This window comes from Battus philenor, unplaced genomic scaffold (assembly GCF_028537555.1).
Source record: "Battus philenor isolate CCGP_79_NKW_IND1 unplaced genomic scaffold, ilBatPhil1.0.hap1 SCAF_7, whole genome shotgun sequence".
NCBI lineage: Eukaryota > Metazoa > Arthropoda > Insecta > Lepidoptera > Papilionidae > Battus > Battus philenor.
The window spans coordinates 9,210,287-9,228,113 of NW_027181737.1; the positions used below are offsets into that span (position 1 = coordinate 9,210,287).

The 17,827-nt window shown below is 30.4% G+C and overlaps 1 protein-coding gene across 1 annotated transcript in view; it reads left to right on the plus strand.

The window, feature by feature from the left end:
- The first annotated feature begins 4,725 nt into the window (after positions 1-4,725).
- LOC137931175 (uncharacterized) overlaps positions 4,726-17,827 on the plus strand; it is a 46,455-nt gene continuing 33,353 nt past the window's right edge. Inside the window, exon 1 of the mRNA XM_068774581.1 lies at positions 4,726-5,311. The gene's annotated coding sequence lies outside the window, so the exon portion shown is untranslated. The remainder of the gene's footprint in view (positions 5,312-17,827) is intronic.

Consider the following 17,827-nt stretch of genomic DNA (forward strand, 5'->3'; position numbering starts at 1 on the left):
CAACGTAAATCTTTTATGAAAAAAAGTATCTAGATAGATAAAGTGAAATTAAATAAACAAATAACTTTCTTTTAGCCGCTAATACTAAGAATTAATAAATTATTTGCTGTTAATCTTGTAATAAGTATATCTTCATACTTCTATACATTCCACCGTTTATATAGAAACACGAACATACAATTTCCATTTATTTTCTACCTTTGATAGTACTTCCAAAGATAATATAATGTACTTTAGCACAAAAGACAGAATTTGTGAAATGTTATGTATTTCTAATATTACACGCTCGACTCAGCGGCAGAGACGACTAGATTCTTGTTTTAGAGACAACGATATTAAGCCTTGACCTCCCGTTGACCTAAATTTAAGCAACTGTATTTCTTCATTCACTGTAGGGTCCCACAATTGCGAGAAACGATTTTGTTGTGTACTTGAAATAAAACTCCATATAATTAAAAAAAAAAACTATTGTTTTTAACTTTTCTATAAATTTAGTTTTAACATTTAACATTTAGATATTTTAAAATAACGTTTTACTTTTTCTACCTTTAAAAATAAAATTCTTAATGAATTATGTACAAGCTTTCACGATTTTATATTTTTAAGTTATTTTGAAATTGCGCCATCTATTTCCTTCCTCGATCCTTGACCTTTTTACTTTATTTTGTTTAAAGTAGAAGTTATGAATGTTAATCCATAGATGTCACTAAAACATAAAGTTTGTTCACTAGATAGCGTTAAAATTTATTTTTGCGGCAGTCACTTTATACAGTGCTCATAGGACAATATATAATAAATTTTCAGAGTTAATACAATCATAGTGTGACAGTTTTTGAAAAAAAAAAGCGTTAGTTAAAGGGGCGTATATTGATACACGTCATTAATGTAGACTATAAAAAAGAACTATAACAAAAATTACAATAATTGAGAGATAGTTTGCGTATAAAACGCATAAGAAATGGGCTAAGAAGGAAACATTTCTTTTTTATTTGGGTAAAAGTTAACTAACTTGATCATAGATTAATTAATAAAAACTGATTCTTGCGGCAAAGGAGATAATTATATTCAGGCAATTGTGAGTTGAAGTTCATATTTATTAATATACTCCACGATGTCAAAATCTGTGGGACATTCTGATACTTTATGGTGGTAATATGAGGTATGCGAATTATCCCTTTCATACGTTCAGAATAATTATTTAGTAAAGTTTTGCAAATTAGTTATATATACATTAAGTGATACTCACTTAATCTCATTCAGTTATTTCATGACGGACGTGAGAATTCACCCTTTTGTTATACATATTTCTCGCATTCATACTAAGAAGTTTACTTCGTCTTTTGTCATGCGTACTAAAAAAGGTTTTCAAATTGATGACATAAATTTAATTTAATTATAATAAATTAAATTACGGTTCGAGTTAAGGCGCTCTTGCTCAGTAAAGAACTTAGTACAAAGCATTAGTCAATAACAAAAAAAAATGTTTGCAATAGTTTCGCGGCATCAGTTACAATAATGAAATAATATGGCATCTAAAAACTGCTTGCTCACTACCACACGGGTCACTAAAACAAACATTGGTTTATTAGTACGTACAAGAAAAGGCTCACTGTTTTCCGAATTAACACATTGTCGTAGCGTAGAAGTATAAGTAGATTGGAATAATTCTTAGATAAGGTAATCAAAAGAATGCAAGGAACTTTTAGATTGCATTGAGCTCTGCGAGCATAGAATGAATGCGCGACTAAAATGAAAATCATTTTTAAGTTCCTAACTATCCCACTAATGTCGGACACAACTCTTCTATGACAAGACTAACTTGCAACTTTAATTCTTAATAAAAAGTCGCCGTCGCTAATATTTAGGGACACCACTTTTTGCATAATAGACCTTCCCCTTATGGTCCACAATTGATTTTAAAAATAAATTTATTCTTTACAAATTTTCGATTTAAATGATAAGTCTTGCGTTTGATCTAATAATATATAGTGATATTTCTAGCATTCATCACCTGGTGTTGTATTAAATAAAACTTCAAATGTCCTCAGTTATAAATATATCTGCAGCATTTGCTAGCACGACTACACCAAGAGATATTTTGAGGCTTGTTCAAAACGGAGATCATTGCGCGACTTTAATATTTTACCAGTTCATACAGTTCATATAATTACATACAAGGGATATAATTAGTGAATATGTTAAGTATTTTAATAAAAATAAGTTTGATTTGAAAGATTAGTTAATATGCGTACAAGTCTATTTCCAAAATCATAAAGATTTATAACAATAATTAATCATACATAATGAACAATGTATAGTGGAAATTTAAAAAATTAGTAACATTGAGATCATAGAACACATCAATTTGTGATTGTACAATCGACCTTTGAATGTCGTCAAATATTGTATGCGCTTCGCGGTCGTGGTCGAAATCCAAGGAAATGTCGCCCGGACAGGAATAGATACAGCGTCGACAGTTAGAATAATGACGTCATCGCGCGTCATGTGATGCGTCTTCTTAGTGTTGAACGCTGAAAAATAACAATCTACGCAAAAACACTTTTTCATAAACATAAAATATATATAGTTCAAAATGATTCCCGAAATCATTAATTGCTTCTTTTATGTTTACGACTCTTAAAGATGGCATGTCCGGCAGGTTCCAATAGCATCCCCGTGTAAAATAAATCCACGCAAGAGCTTTGCATTTTCAAGTTCAAGCAGTAATAGTTGTTTTTGGGTTAGAATCATATAGTATAAGCACGTCTTGTTACAATGTTCTGTAAAACCGAATAAAGCTTTTCTTGGTCGTATTTGTACGAAAATTTCCAATAACATATATATTAATTAAGAAAAATAATCGATTAGAGCTTATGATATAAAATTATTAGTAAAAATTTAATGTTTCTACACTGAAATAACAGCTATTCTGCGAATCTAAATCAACTATAGAATCAAGAGAAAATTGTATTTTGTTATTTTTTATAGCTCTATAATTATGTAAAAGAGGCTATTGTAATTTTTAAGCACTAAGTGTCAAAGGCTCATCATTTACCACGACGAGGTACACTACGCAAATCAAGAACAGAAAATTATTCATAAAATCGTAAACGTAACTGCAGTAAACCGATAAGAGTGCTCGTTGACTAGGCAACTAGTTTGCAACTTGCATAAATAATATACGGATTTATAATTTCAGATGTGTGCGGATTTTTCGAGTTTAATTTAACTTTAAAGTTTAACTGAGAGTGTAGTACAGCCAATTAATTTAAAACAGACGCCAAATTGTTTATTTTACAATAAGCGCCAAACACACAAGTTGAGTCTATCACAAAGTAGCATCTTTGCTAATTTCACTGAAATTTCTGATATTTTTACTGAATAGTAATCATGTAGTGTTTTGTGCCTGGAAAACAAAACATTTAAGAAACGTATTGCTTTTCTTATAACATCTAAACAGGGGTGTTGAAAGTTCTCGTTTGTTTGTTAAAACATATTGTTAACTTGCTCTATCGTATAAAACATATGAGTTGTGGCTTGAATAATTTAAACGTAGTGACTTCAACGTAAAAGAATGTGAACGCTCTGGTAGACCACAAAAATCAAACGACGAAAAAAGTCGGCAAAACATTTAATACACAAGGCTATCGCCAACTAATAACTAATTTAAATAACCTCTTAGTCGAAAGTGTATTGATTTGGGCCACGAGACATCACAAGTAATACCAAGGATTACTCTATATAGGAAGTTTTATCGGGTTTCTGAAATTACTGTAATTTTCCGAATAAATGAGATCACATAATTTAAAAAAATGTTTCGAAAATTTTAAGATTTCTCTTGGGTGGAAGCTATTATTCCCGTAAAGTAATTGTAAAAACAGGCATAAGTATAAATAGAAGTTATATTGTTATAACAGTGACCATAACGATAATATGATTTCTCAAAGGTTTATGAGCGTCCTTAAAATAAACTATGCTTGGGTTTTGAACGTGTTTTATATGTGACTTAATACACCTTTACAGACAAATAAGTGTTGAATTTTTGATGAATTAATATACGCCGTTGCTTCTAAAGAGAAATGATAGAGAGAATATGTAATAGACGGTTCTGTATTCTATCAATTTCCGAAATCACAATTTATAATTCATAGAATATATTACACATTTAATTATTCACTACCTTTAAAGAATTCACGGCTAAATAGATCCGTGTTAATTAAATCAAAAGTTTTATTAATATGCTTATCATAAGATCAAGCGTAAATGAGAATATAATTAACATCAAGTACTGAAGTACCAACATAAGTACACATTAATTTCGAATAAAAACATAAAGGAAATAGAAATGTTCACGATTAAATCCCCAGTACGATTTTAATGAAAACGAGCGATGGATTTGTAAAGCGATGGTTGAGATTAAAATTCCTTTAAATGATTTCAATATCCTATCGATTTAACGCTTGTATCGTGAGATAACTGAATCTAATTCCAAATCAAAATCTAAAACCAAATTTGTTTTAAGCAATTTTTTGTCTGTATATACTTGAAATTGCTTGTACGGTCAATCGTATTATGATGAACGTCATTGAGTGCAAATTTTCATAATAAGTTTGTATGCAAATAGTACAAGGTGTGTATCTGACGGATTGGCGGGTGCGACGGGACTGGAACGCAAGCGGCAGTCCTGCTCCGAACATCGCGGCCGCCGTTCGCGCTCCATCACGCGCCGCGTTCGCGTTCTACCCCATGAATTACGATCGACCAAACGAACACAAACAACTTTATAAAACAAAGACCCTTCCTATCCTACCCAAAACCCGAATTTACAAGCGCATTGTCCGACTCGCACTAAGAAAATGAGTTTGAAGCTCGAGCGCGAGAACTTTTACCAACTTTCGAACCCCGTCACTATGAAAAATTAACACGTGAATATCTTATGGGATCCGCTCCGAATTATTTATTATTTTAATCCTCAATATGTATCTTAGAGAAAAGTTTAATTGCAATCTATTTATACACAAGAAACGACTGAAACTTTCTACCTACAACCTTTAAATTTTACACAATTTATAACACAATTTAAACGATTTTAGAAAAACTTTTGGACTACCTAACCTTATCGCCTGAAAACTCTCATATCTCAAATATAAGTGCGATCGAAGACATTTAACTGTGCAACTTAGTCCCTTGATGTGTTTTAATAGTGTTCCCTTCTGTGTATCGTAATTTGGATTATTCGATTTAATATAATACATAAATTGTTGTAAGTTGTAATGTTCGTGTAAAACCGTCGGTTAATAGAAAACAACTGGTAAGGGAAAGTTTTTTAATATATTTATTTTTAATTTATGATATTATTAATTAATTTTTAAAAATAGTTATATTATTCCTTTACCGAGCAAGAAATAATACTCAGCTATTTCATTGGATTTATAAACAACATGATTCACTTTTTTAGAGGCAGCAACAAATGTTTCCCGTTTAAATATTATTTTTTAACTTAATTTTTATTTATTTTTTCTGTTACGTTCATGTGAGCCCGCTGTAATCAAAATGTCGTAATCTACTTGCATTTTGTGACGGAAAACACCTATTGATATAGAATAAAAAATATATAATTGTGTTGTTACTAAGACGCGCTATATCTACTGGTAGATTATACTCGTATATTAGGATCATATTATTCAGTCGGTGCCAAGTCCAATGACATCGCGAGTATTTTTAAGATAATTTCACAATGCCAAACTGTAATACAACTAAAACTCGTGAGCAATATTTACTTCCTCGTCATTCAACGCTATATAAAATATCACAACAGAAAAGAACAAGTAATAAAAACAACATTATTCAGAGCGTTCGAACATTAATTGAGAAGCATTGCCATACAATTATTAAATAAACACGCCTATCTAAGTTTTGTAATGATTTGTTAACATATCTCTGTTAAAAATAATAATAAATCGATAATTTTTAATAGTTTTATCTGAAGAAAACATGAAAAAAGAAGAACCTACATTAAAAATATGTAATTTATTCTTAATTTAAACTTTGTGAATGTGTTTATGTTCCTGTTTATAATTAAAGCTGACTTAAAACCAAATTAATAGTAAAATACGGTTTCAACTGAACGATCTGCCATTTGCACATAAAGCCCTGACCAGACGTTTAGGCGCCCGAGGGAATATTGCAGGAATGTGGCCGAGCGTGCTCACGGAAATATTAATATCTACGTTATTTAATAGTGTGATAAGAAAAATTATTAAATCTAAAAATAATTACTGCTTGATAAGTAACTATATTTTAAAATTAATACAAAAGTAAGCATAGGGTTTTATTAGAGTATATGAAAAGTCCTTTCGCAAATATTATGTATAAACTTGTAATAATATATCGTCGATTGTAATTGGTTGGTTTAGATGGTAATAAAAAAAAATGTTTCAAAGTATTTTTTACTGATTTATCCCAAAATTAGTGAATCTAATTCGTTAGATCAATAATTTCTTCAGGAAATTAATACTTTTTCTTTAAAAAAAAAAGGCAAAAAACGCTACTACGGAAGCTGCGAAAGAATTTATGACGTTTGTGGACCTAATGCAATGTTTAAGAGTAACACAATAATGATTTATCAATCCGGAAATTTTGATGTCAAAAATGCATCACGTCGGTCGCCCTGGATAAAATGGATGCCATTTTGAAAAAGTGGGTCGAGATCGGCATATGCATAAAGTTACATTGTAGCTGTAGAATACAAAAAAATAAACTCGGTTTTCGGTACTAAATGAGGTCTGTGAAAAAAACCTAAAGAACCCTGTTTATATTTGTTATTCTTTATTGGGTCGTAATGAAATCGAATCTTGTTTTAAGAAATTGATAACTGGAAGTAAAGAAGTGGATTACGTACTACAATAATGTGCGAAAAATGTCGTGGACGAAGATCGGTCAAGCTTTATAGACTGTTGCAAAACGAAAACAAAAAAGCTGATAACCCAAGTTCAATTCGCAATAAGGTGATGCTGTTTATATGACGATTACGTTGTTTATTCTGCGCTTTTACTTCTGATTAAAACCTTCAATCAATTAGAATCACTATTGCCAATATCTGGTGAGGTAGAAAGGAGATTAGATTCGAAGAAGATGGGATAAAATGGCCGGAATCAATCTAAGAAAAATGATCTTCCATCATGATATCGCTGGACCACACACATCTTTAGGCACAAAAATTAAGAAAGTTTGGCTTGGCGGTGATAATACATCTGCTATATAGCTCTGTCGTATCTTTAGATTTGCGCTTGTTTCGGTTTCTTAACAATTCTTTAAGCAATCAAGTTAAGTTCTAGAGAGGACTGCCAAAACTACTTGTTGCGTTCTATGATCAGAAGTTCCAAAATTTTTACAGCAATTGTAAAATGGTATAACTTTTTGCCTATCGCTGGCGAAAGTCATCGAATAAAATGGCACCTATGTAAGTTAGATGTAAATTAACTAGAAAATATAACTCTAATCATTATATAAAATGCGTAAAAACTTTTTCCGATCCACTATAATTTAATTTATTTTGAATGTAATTTTAGCACCATTTTTATTAAATGATATATACACTATAAAAACATTTTTCCAGTCATCATGATTTCTTCGGTTATTTACTTTATGACTTAACCGTTCAAAAAGAAATCGGCTATATTTGTTCTTCTGATGTATGATATCCATTATTACAAAGCACTCTGTATATTTTGGCATTCCTGTTAACTTTAGCGTTATCTCTAATTTAAAAACTGTGAAAGAAATTGCGCGGTAGATTTTTTTTCCAATTGAGATTAATAATTAATTCCATGAGTTAGCTTGAACATTTATTTTAAAATTACGGTTAAATTGGGTATTAATATTTCATATGAGATGAAAAATTTTAAAAACTATGAAGAAATCAAAAGTATTCAAAAGTTAATAATAGGACATGATTTCAAAAAACCTTATTCTTCGGTACCGTTCCATCTGCTTATTTAATATCAAACTATCTAGATAAAAATATTTCAGATCAATTATAACTGTTGAAAAGTGTCGTAGCTGTGAAAATTGTATTAGGATATAGAATCCGTTGAACGTTTTAAAAGGACAAATGAAGTAAGCCAAGGAAGATATATTATTAACTTTTTAGGCTAAAAAGGCTTGTTGTTGTAGCTTTAATTTTTAACATAAAAAGTTTTGGATTATATATTGTTAAATTAAAATCACAAACATGTTAATTATTATACATTGAAGACATAATGATTAATTGAACTTATACAAATAAAATCAAAACCCCTCATATAAAAAGATAACATTTTAAATTCAAAAAACAAATATGTACGTTTGTGTAATTAATATACTACTACGCCTTGCGCACATTTTTTTTATAAGAAAAATATTTAAATTGCATCGCATTCATTTCTTCAGAAATTCTTTTTCGATAACAATTTTTAAATTATTTTTTTAGTTACTGTACATTTTTTTGGTCGAAAGACAATAGTTTCAAATCGATCCTCTAGGTATGCAAAATAAATCATAAATATTTCACTATCATTTCTCTATTACTCTTAGAAGTCGACACAACAATCGGCTTTTCCCTTAAAATTTGCTCTTACAAAAATAGACGCAAAGCAATAAAGGATAGATTTAAAAATTTATTGTTAGAATTTTGAATACAATAGGTATTAGAATACGTTATTGGTTTACTTCTCTTTAACTTTTTTCATCTGAAACAACGGAAAGTACTTTCTCCTACATGTTTTTACGTAATGTTTTCGTGATGAGCTACGTGATTATATTTAACGTATTTGAAATGATAAAATTGTAATACTGACGATAATTGATAGTAGTGTTAGAAGCATACGCACTGAATCCTTTGTAAATAATACCGAAAAAATTTATTAACATGATGTCAATGACATTAAGTTATGAAACAGTATTAATATTTTTATGTTAGTTTGAATCACGTTTTAACAACCACAATAAATTATCGTATAAACAACTAACTTTACTCTCGATATGGATATCGACATGTAATATATATATTACATAATCTCCAGTGGTTTTTATTTATACAACACAAAGAGACAAACATTGAATTTATCATTAGCATTTTATAAATAACAATGTTTAAATTACCTTTATTTTCCTTCTCATAAAAAAATTACGTTGAAGATAATAATGACAAAAAATTTAATTGCCTAAGCATAATGTTCTCGAATGAAGAATTGTGATCAAAGAAGAACAAAAGGAATTTTAATTATAGTCAGATTTCAGTAAATGAAATAGAACTTTTTAACGCGCCTAATATTTGCAATCTTCAATGTAAAATAAATATTAATCCAATAGTATTTACAATTAATTATAACAGAAGACATTGTTCGACTTAAACTTTAATTTCACCTCAATTAATTTAATAATTAAGGATACGATATTGTAAAAGTGACAATGTTATATTATAATTAATGTATTAAATGCTTTAATAGAGGAACCTGATGCTCCTTAATTTAGCAATTTTATAGTTCTTGATAATATTTGTTTGTTAGGAATTAAGCACACTCTTTGTGTAATTTATTGATTATTTATATTTACTATGTTTACGAATGTTTATCTGGAAAGTGTTACTATAATTGTAACTCTTTTTGGCATTCAGCTTATATCTATAAAATGGAACTTAGAAATAATTAATTAGTAGCGAAAAGTATCACTATTTGACATTTACGTTACACCATTTCAGACAGTAACGCATGAATTTTAATAATTCTTTAACTTTAATGTATGTTGTGAATGCAATAGATACCAAAATCCACTGGTAGTAGCAGCAATTTATCTTTGGCATTGGAGAAATGTATAGCGTTCCCAGAAACTCCCTGTACAGAGTTGAGAGAACTATGTCGGATATACGACGGCTTCCGCTATGATATTTACATCAAAGGGATTGAATATATGTAACAATTCCCATATTTCGAGCTAAATTTAGACTTCACTCATATTAATGCAATCTAGTAGTTGCTTCGTAAAACTGTGACAATTAGTACAGTTTGTAATATTTTATAATTATCAAAGTAAAAAGAGCCAAAGTAAAGTTCTCCATATAACAAATCTTTTTTGCACATGAACATTTATACCATATATAAGGGTATCTTATCTCCCGCTTTATCTAATAGGATCGATAATATGTGAGCAGGTGGCTTAAATTGTATCAACGAAAGAAAATCTAAGCCTTTGTATAATAATGGACGTATTTTGAACAATTTATTTCTGATATTTAGTCGTATGGTGATGAAACGGGGAGATTCGCTAAAGAACAAGAGTATGAACTGCGCAAGGTGTCTTGTACAGTAGCATTAGTACGGAACATGCGGTTTGCAACTTACGATTCGTAACCACGCAACCAGCTAAATTTTAGTTATGTAATTGTAATTTCACATAAGATTAATCAATGCTATTATTGTTGACGAGAGGTATTGAAAGTAAAAATCATATTAAAAATACATAAAAAAATGAAAACTGCTGTCTATCCGCTATACTGCCTGTTAGATCTCGCCAACTAGCTAACGCACAATACAGCGGTTTCAGTAGAAACATAGTATGTTCGCTAGCCTAGATCGTTAACAATCATTATCTTAACTCTCTCTCTAGATATAACATTAATAGTTAAGAAATAATACACGCCGTTTTAAAAATAATCTATGTATACAAAATACACAACCGTTATGACATCGACACAATTTCAAATACAAAGATTGATCAATGAATTAATATCTAAGCAACGTCTTTATAATTTTGAAAAGAAGTGGAAAATAATGCATGGAATATGTTATTGTTAATAATCAATTGTTGTCAACCCTTTTGCCGTAATTCATGTAATCAATTTTGGTATTTTTTAAATAAATAGTTCCTATATTTTATGGCAAATTTCTTTACAAGCCGGGTCAATTTCCATTTGTGATACTTACAATTCGAGTGTCATTTAAAAAAATGATTTCCTATGAAACATCTAGTTTGAGATCGACTCTTTTAAATGAAAATGTGTAATCTCGCCAAATAAGTAATTGATAAACAATAGCTTCCTTCAAAGCCTAATACACAAATAACAATCATTAATGTAGACTATATGGAACCATAAAGTTTGATATATCAAGAAGTCATTAATGCTCTGAAGCGGTAGTAATATTAAACAAGTAATATCAAAGTACTAAGTGAGGCTCGACCCTCAAGAGCGCCCTTGAGTCGGAATACTGAGTGACAACCTTAGCAGAATTCCATGCTCGGAGGCCCTTGTACCAGGCCACTAAACAGAGCGTCCGTTCAAGCGAAGTAAGTAGATCTCCAATCCAGTAATGAAAATAATATGAATGTGCCTTGCTACCTAAAATGAGGTCTTGGCCGAGCTTCGTCTCGGCCCCCACAAGCCAGCTAAATTTTTAAGAGCAAGTAAAGCAGGAGAAAGTTTTCGTCAACAAATCATAGACATGGTACTGCCGCGGAGTAAATTACCACCGCCCAACAGACTGCGACATTTTCAAAGTAAAAAACTCTCTACTAACGTTTATAGAAAGTTTCATGTATCTCAACGAATTTATGGGACACATTTTTCAGTTCGCAAAGGGTACTTCCTGAGCAGTCTCTCGAACACAGTCAAAGTATCTTCGGGCAATAAAATCATTATTATTTAAACTGACATTTAGTGTTGAAGACAGTCGCACACGGTTGCAAAACAGAACTGTAAATTGAATGATCCCAAAAGCTTTCCCGGCATGGTATGTAGGAAGTTCATCGCCTTGATTGTTTATGGGTTTTCTTCCTAGCGCAAAATAATCTTCCGCATACTAAAGTACTCGTATAAAATATTCTACTACATATACCGACCGATTCCGTTTGCATTCTCTAGTTTTGACAGAATCTTCTCGAAAGCCGATAATTAGCCGATTTTATACCACCAAATTTTTCAGTTTCAATGCGCTTTCTACTATAACAATAGTCTATTGTCGACTGCTCCAATTTATTTTTCTTTCAACCTTAGCAACACCACTAAAGTTACATTAAAAAATGATTTGACAATTTTACACGTACGATATCTTTCTCGGTAAAAACATTTGTAATAAATTTATATTTTGTTTCAACTTTTCAAAAATTTGCCTTGGCCTGTTATTACTGATAATGTTTAAAAAATAAGACTCTTGAGTATTTTCTATATTATAGGTGAACTATACAGCGATGGATTTGCATATATCATTACTTTATACACCAATGCCGTCATAGATAATGATGACAAATATTACTACTCCAATATTTGTATGACCTAGTGTGGTTAAAGGTACCAACGACAATGAATCATCGATGTCAAAAGCCTTCACTCTCATACCTAAACATTAAGTGCTAAATAATAAATGCTAATCATGATCCCAATCTGCAGATGAGAATCTGCTAAATAAGCATTTAAATTTTTCTTCAGTGGATATTAATGAGGTCACAGTTTTATCAGTAAGAAGAACCTTTTTCATTTATTTAAAACTTTAACGATGTAAAAGATTATTATACTGAGAACTGATATTAAATAGTAATATTTAGTTGAAATTTACATCATTATCTTAATATTAATATTTTATTTAAATTTATTGATTATAATTTTTTATCGTCATTATTTTTTGGTCAAACCGCCATAAACTCAAATTCTTACAAAGTTCCAATATTGTTAATAGTATTATCTGTATATAATATTATCTATTTGTTTTGTCTATGATAGTTGTAGAACAAAGTAAAAATATAAGAAGATATTTAAAAAAAAAGAGACAATAACTTTTTTATGTACGCTACATTAAAAAACAATCTTCATTTAAACGTGATTGGCATATTAATACACTAAGTAAACACACGGCCGACTTCCCTTATACCAGCGTTGCTCTATGAAATCGAATAATCGTTTATCATCATAGTAAACAACCGTGATTAGACTCTCAAAGAAATTAAAATTCAAATATTCTGTCTTTAATTAGTTTATCAAAACATCTGATGTGTACATAAGTGAACACCCTGTTTTCGCTCTTTCGTCTTTTGAACAATCGTGAAAACTCGTATTTCTTGGGCATTAACTTACATGGTACAAACTCGAATTTTCACTGCTTTAAAAAATGAGAAAGCAGGTTGTTAGTTCTTTGTTTAATTGACTTCACTAGAATTGCTTTCATTGATAAGAGTAGTTTCACGATATGAAACGATGGAGAAAAATCGACTAAGCACGATGCATGGACGATTCTTATATTTTAAAAGCCTAATATTCTTAAATAAGAGGCCTTTTTTCAATAAAAACGTTCCTTTTTCGTTGATAACTAGCTGGACTAGATTATTATGGTAAGCAGAAAAAGGAAAAAATAGGCCTTTGCCCTTGAAACTTTGAATCGGTTTATATCAATAATCATGTTGTGAAAATTCTTATTATATTCACTATGACAAGTTCATAAATTAAGCCACATTATTCTCCATAGAATAATTTACAGTGATCACGTATGTGTCACAAGAAAAAGAAAAAAAATGACAGCAACCAGCTTGAGCTCTCCTATAAAATCAACTTCAAGTAAAAGTTACGAGGGCTGCTAACCCGCCCTGGTTTTAAAAAAATAGCCCACAAAAATATCTGAAGGCCTTTTGTTTTTTGTGCTTACTTTCATAACATCCTTAATAATAGATATCAGAGGCAGCTCCAGTACTAAATAAATTGGTATAAAACAAGAGCTGTTTTTTGTTTATTATAGAAACAGCAAGGTTACTTGTAATCTATGATGCACTAATTCCGCAGCGATGTCACTCGTGGCAGCTGACGATGTCCGGCGCTAAAAAATTTGAAAGGTCGAAGTTTGAGGAAATCGTCTGAGAGCCAGTGCGTAATATAAACAGCTGAGCGCAGAGTCCCGGCCGCAGGTGGGATGCTCGTTATAAAATTAGAACGTGAGTCGTGGTCCGTTCATTGTCACCACACTCGCCAAGGCCCGATCACAAATTGTTGGCCCGTCAGTAAAGCGATTTTCGCTGTTGAGTTACATAAGTTTGCAAAATTTTATAAGTTGCAATGTCAAACGTTAACAAATGATGGTAGAAAATGATGAAAATCTTATCGCATCAGTTTCTTTCACTTTAAATTGTAAAAAAATTATAAAACAGATTAATTTACTATTGTGTATTTTATTTAACTACTAGATTTGCTGATCAGGCTCTAAAACTATATATTTAATAGTCAATTTATGTTATAAAAACGCAGCAATTTCATAAAATTTATTGCTTATGCTTGTTGAAGTTGTAGTCATAGTTAGAGTATTAGAAGTAAATAAGACAATGATATCATTAGATGATAATTTTGAAAATAGGTTATGAAAATAGTCTTGGAGTAAAAATAAGCTTACCTATTGTTTAATCTTATATAAAAATTACTTTTTATAAAACTGACAACATGTCCTAAGAGTGGTATTTGATTCTAATTTATTACTCAAATAACTCTTTATTATTCTTATCACGATTCCTTGACAGCTTTGATCTGCGCCATATTTACATTCAAAATCGTTTTTAAGATCGCTCGGGCAATTACTGCGGAGATCTGGGTAATAAATCTTTCTTTAAGCGATTCACCCGTCAATGTTCTTTCGAACATAAACTAACTGTCCGCCAGTATATTAGAGTGTGTATGCTTTTAAGAAGAATAATGTAATTTATAGTGGTTGTATTTTCTATACGATGTCTCTTTTAGCAATGAAAAAATTGTTTGAAATGAACGATCTTCGATCTTTTAATGTTTCATATATAAATATATGACATGTTAACTTCTCCATCTGCGGGCGGTTAATATAAGGGAAAGGTATATAAAGTTGCTCATAATTTTAGCTCTCAAGTAACATTATGGAAGCAGTTCACGCGTTCAAGACTTATGACTTATAATTTATTACAGAACATTTACATATTTCTAAGTAATATGAATTTTAAAAAAGTGATTAAAATTATTACCATAATATATCAGTTACGTATTTCAAAATATATAGCCATCACAGTTATTTAACTTAACAGTAAATAGATATTGCTGATTCTACGAAGTCCTTAATATTTAAATATACGTATAGGTCGCCTACATTATTTAACTCTGTTTGCTTTTATGCTAACTCAGGTTAAATGTATGTGTCTAAAGGCACCGTTAATGTATATTGCTAAACTTTATATATTTATTTTAAACAAGAGTATGTATATAAATACATATAGGTGTAGATAGTCATTATATGTATATATAATTGTATATAGGCCTATCTAATATTTCTTTTGTATGTTTTAAATTAGTTAAATATAGGAATATATAAATTTGAAAACTAATTTGTGCAGATGATTACTTTTTTTTAAAGTATTTTTTATTCATGAAAATGTCTTCACAATATAACAGAAATGACGCTTACCCGCGTTTTGGCCTTAATAGATATTTTTAACGCGAATATCGACATAATTAAAATTCCCAAATCGTTTTTAATTATCACAATGTCAGGAAGATTATTATAAATATAGCGCGCAAAATAACTTTGATCGAGAAATATTAATCTAAAAGACAAAATAGCGCACAGAGTCTTTTAAGTTTTCGTCGTAATCAGGTTGTGGAGGTACTTAAGTAAAGACTTCCCATCTCTTATTATTGCTGTTCAGTAGCTATACATCAGACTATTATTTATCGTGTTACAACGCTATTTAAATACTTATCTAAAATCGACTATAGTTAGAATTAAAATTATTCGATATTGCTTACACCAGTATAGATTCCGAAAGTCCAAAAAAGCACACATAAGCACGCGAATACTAGAACACAGTTTGCAATAAGAGGTAAAGTTAACGTGAAGATAAGAACGAAGACATGTGACGAAAAATTGCCTTTTCTTTTGCGAATATCTAAAGCTCGCTAAGAAAGTTTCTAGACTCCAAAGATCTGTTCTTCTATCTTTCAAATTATTCAGCGCTGACAAATCAGTGTTACTTTGGGTTGGAATATTTATTGGACTCAATTTGACCACGCAGTGTGCTTAATCTTGAACCACCTCCGTAAAGCCTGTTAGTGATCAAAGAAACCGCTAGTTACAAGAGGAAAGTCACTAAAGTTAATTACTTATCTTGCAACGTACCCTCCATATATTTATAATATGTTAACGATTTTTTCTGTGTAGCTTTTATAAATCGGTTATAATTATTCTATTTAAAAGACGTCACGATGTATTATAGCAAAAATGTAATCAAAAGGCGTTGGCTTATCAGGTGTCACTTTATTTTAGGTTATTGAAAATTTTTCGACAAATAGATTATTTCACTATGTCATGCAGTATTTGAAACCAAGTTATAATAAGTAGTCGAAATGTTTTTTTTGAAAACGATAAATAGTTCATTAATATTGAGCTTTTTAAACTAAACACTTAAGTGTTTTGAATTAAACAACTACCTTCAACGACAGGCACTGTAGCATATTTAAATCTTCAAGAAGTAAGAGAAATATTGAAATACACACAAAGTAAAATTGTGTAATTTAATATATGAAATTGTAAATCTAGAATATCAATTCTTAATTTTTTCTTCCGTTTATTCTCATGGCCCGCGCCACCAGGAAGAAAATTAATTTTCAAGACTAATAAAATATTATTACTGATTTTTTTTTAATTATAATTCATGCAACCATTTATGTATAAGGAATTCATTTTCAACATCTAATAAAATAATACGTTTATAACGATGCGTATTGTCGTTGTCTTCACCACTAATAGCTCTTAATAAATAAACTTTCTATAACAAGGTGGTTTTCGCTACTGCAACTTGAGAAAATCTGTACTTATATTGATTAATAGGAGGAGTTGAAAATATCTAAAATAACAACGTATTTATATTTAAGATTAATGATATATACTCTTATATTTATTAATTGAACTGTCCCGTTATTAGTCAGGGGTATTTATAAACAAAAACATGAAACGAAATCCTTCATTACAAAGCTAAGATATAAATATATAGTTCATCTGTTTTCTATAAATCAAACCGCGATGATGTAAATAATAAAATATGCATTTATTTAGAATCTATGACGCTTTTATTCTGTGGAATAATAAAGTTCAAGCGACTCTAATAAACCTAATAAATTTGTTTAATAATAATAGAGAGCTTCATACTATTGATATCCAATCGAAATGTGTCAATTACATCTCTCGATTCTCCTTCACCGATGCTAACACTCCGACAACTAACCCAAATAATTAAATTTAGGCTCAGTAAAATATGATTAGTGAGTAAAGTGTGGGTAAATCGCAATGTCATGTAGAAATTTCCGTCCGAAATACGAGGTGATTGGTTATAGGTGTAAAAAGGTGAAGGGGCGAATGTACAGCTCACTTGTCATCAAAAAGCTTTAAAGCTGTTTGATCTTTTTCTAACCACTCTCTTTATAATGATTTCTATGAAATATGTAACATTGATTTTTTTCTTTTAGAATCCGACAGGCCAATAACTTATGGCAGTACAAAATACTGCATACTCAGACAGTTAGTAAACAATAAATAATTTAATGTGATAAAGTGAATACTAATTTTGAAAACAGTTTTTCATCATAATCGTTTCAGACACAAGTTGTCCACTCTTGGACCTCCTGGCCTCCCCCATAGATTTCCTATAGGACCAGTTGAAAGCGACCTGCACCCAGCTTCTTCTGACGATCTTAACAAGATCGTCTCTCAACATTGAGTGTATTATACATGTATAATTTTGGATCTGCCTAATTAATAATAAGTAATGTGGTATAAATAGGAATTATTTTAACGAGATTATT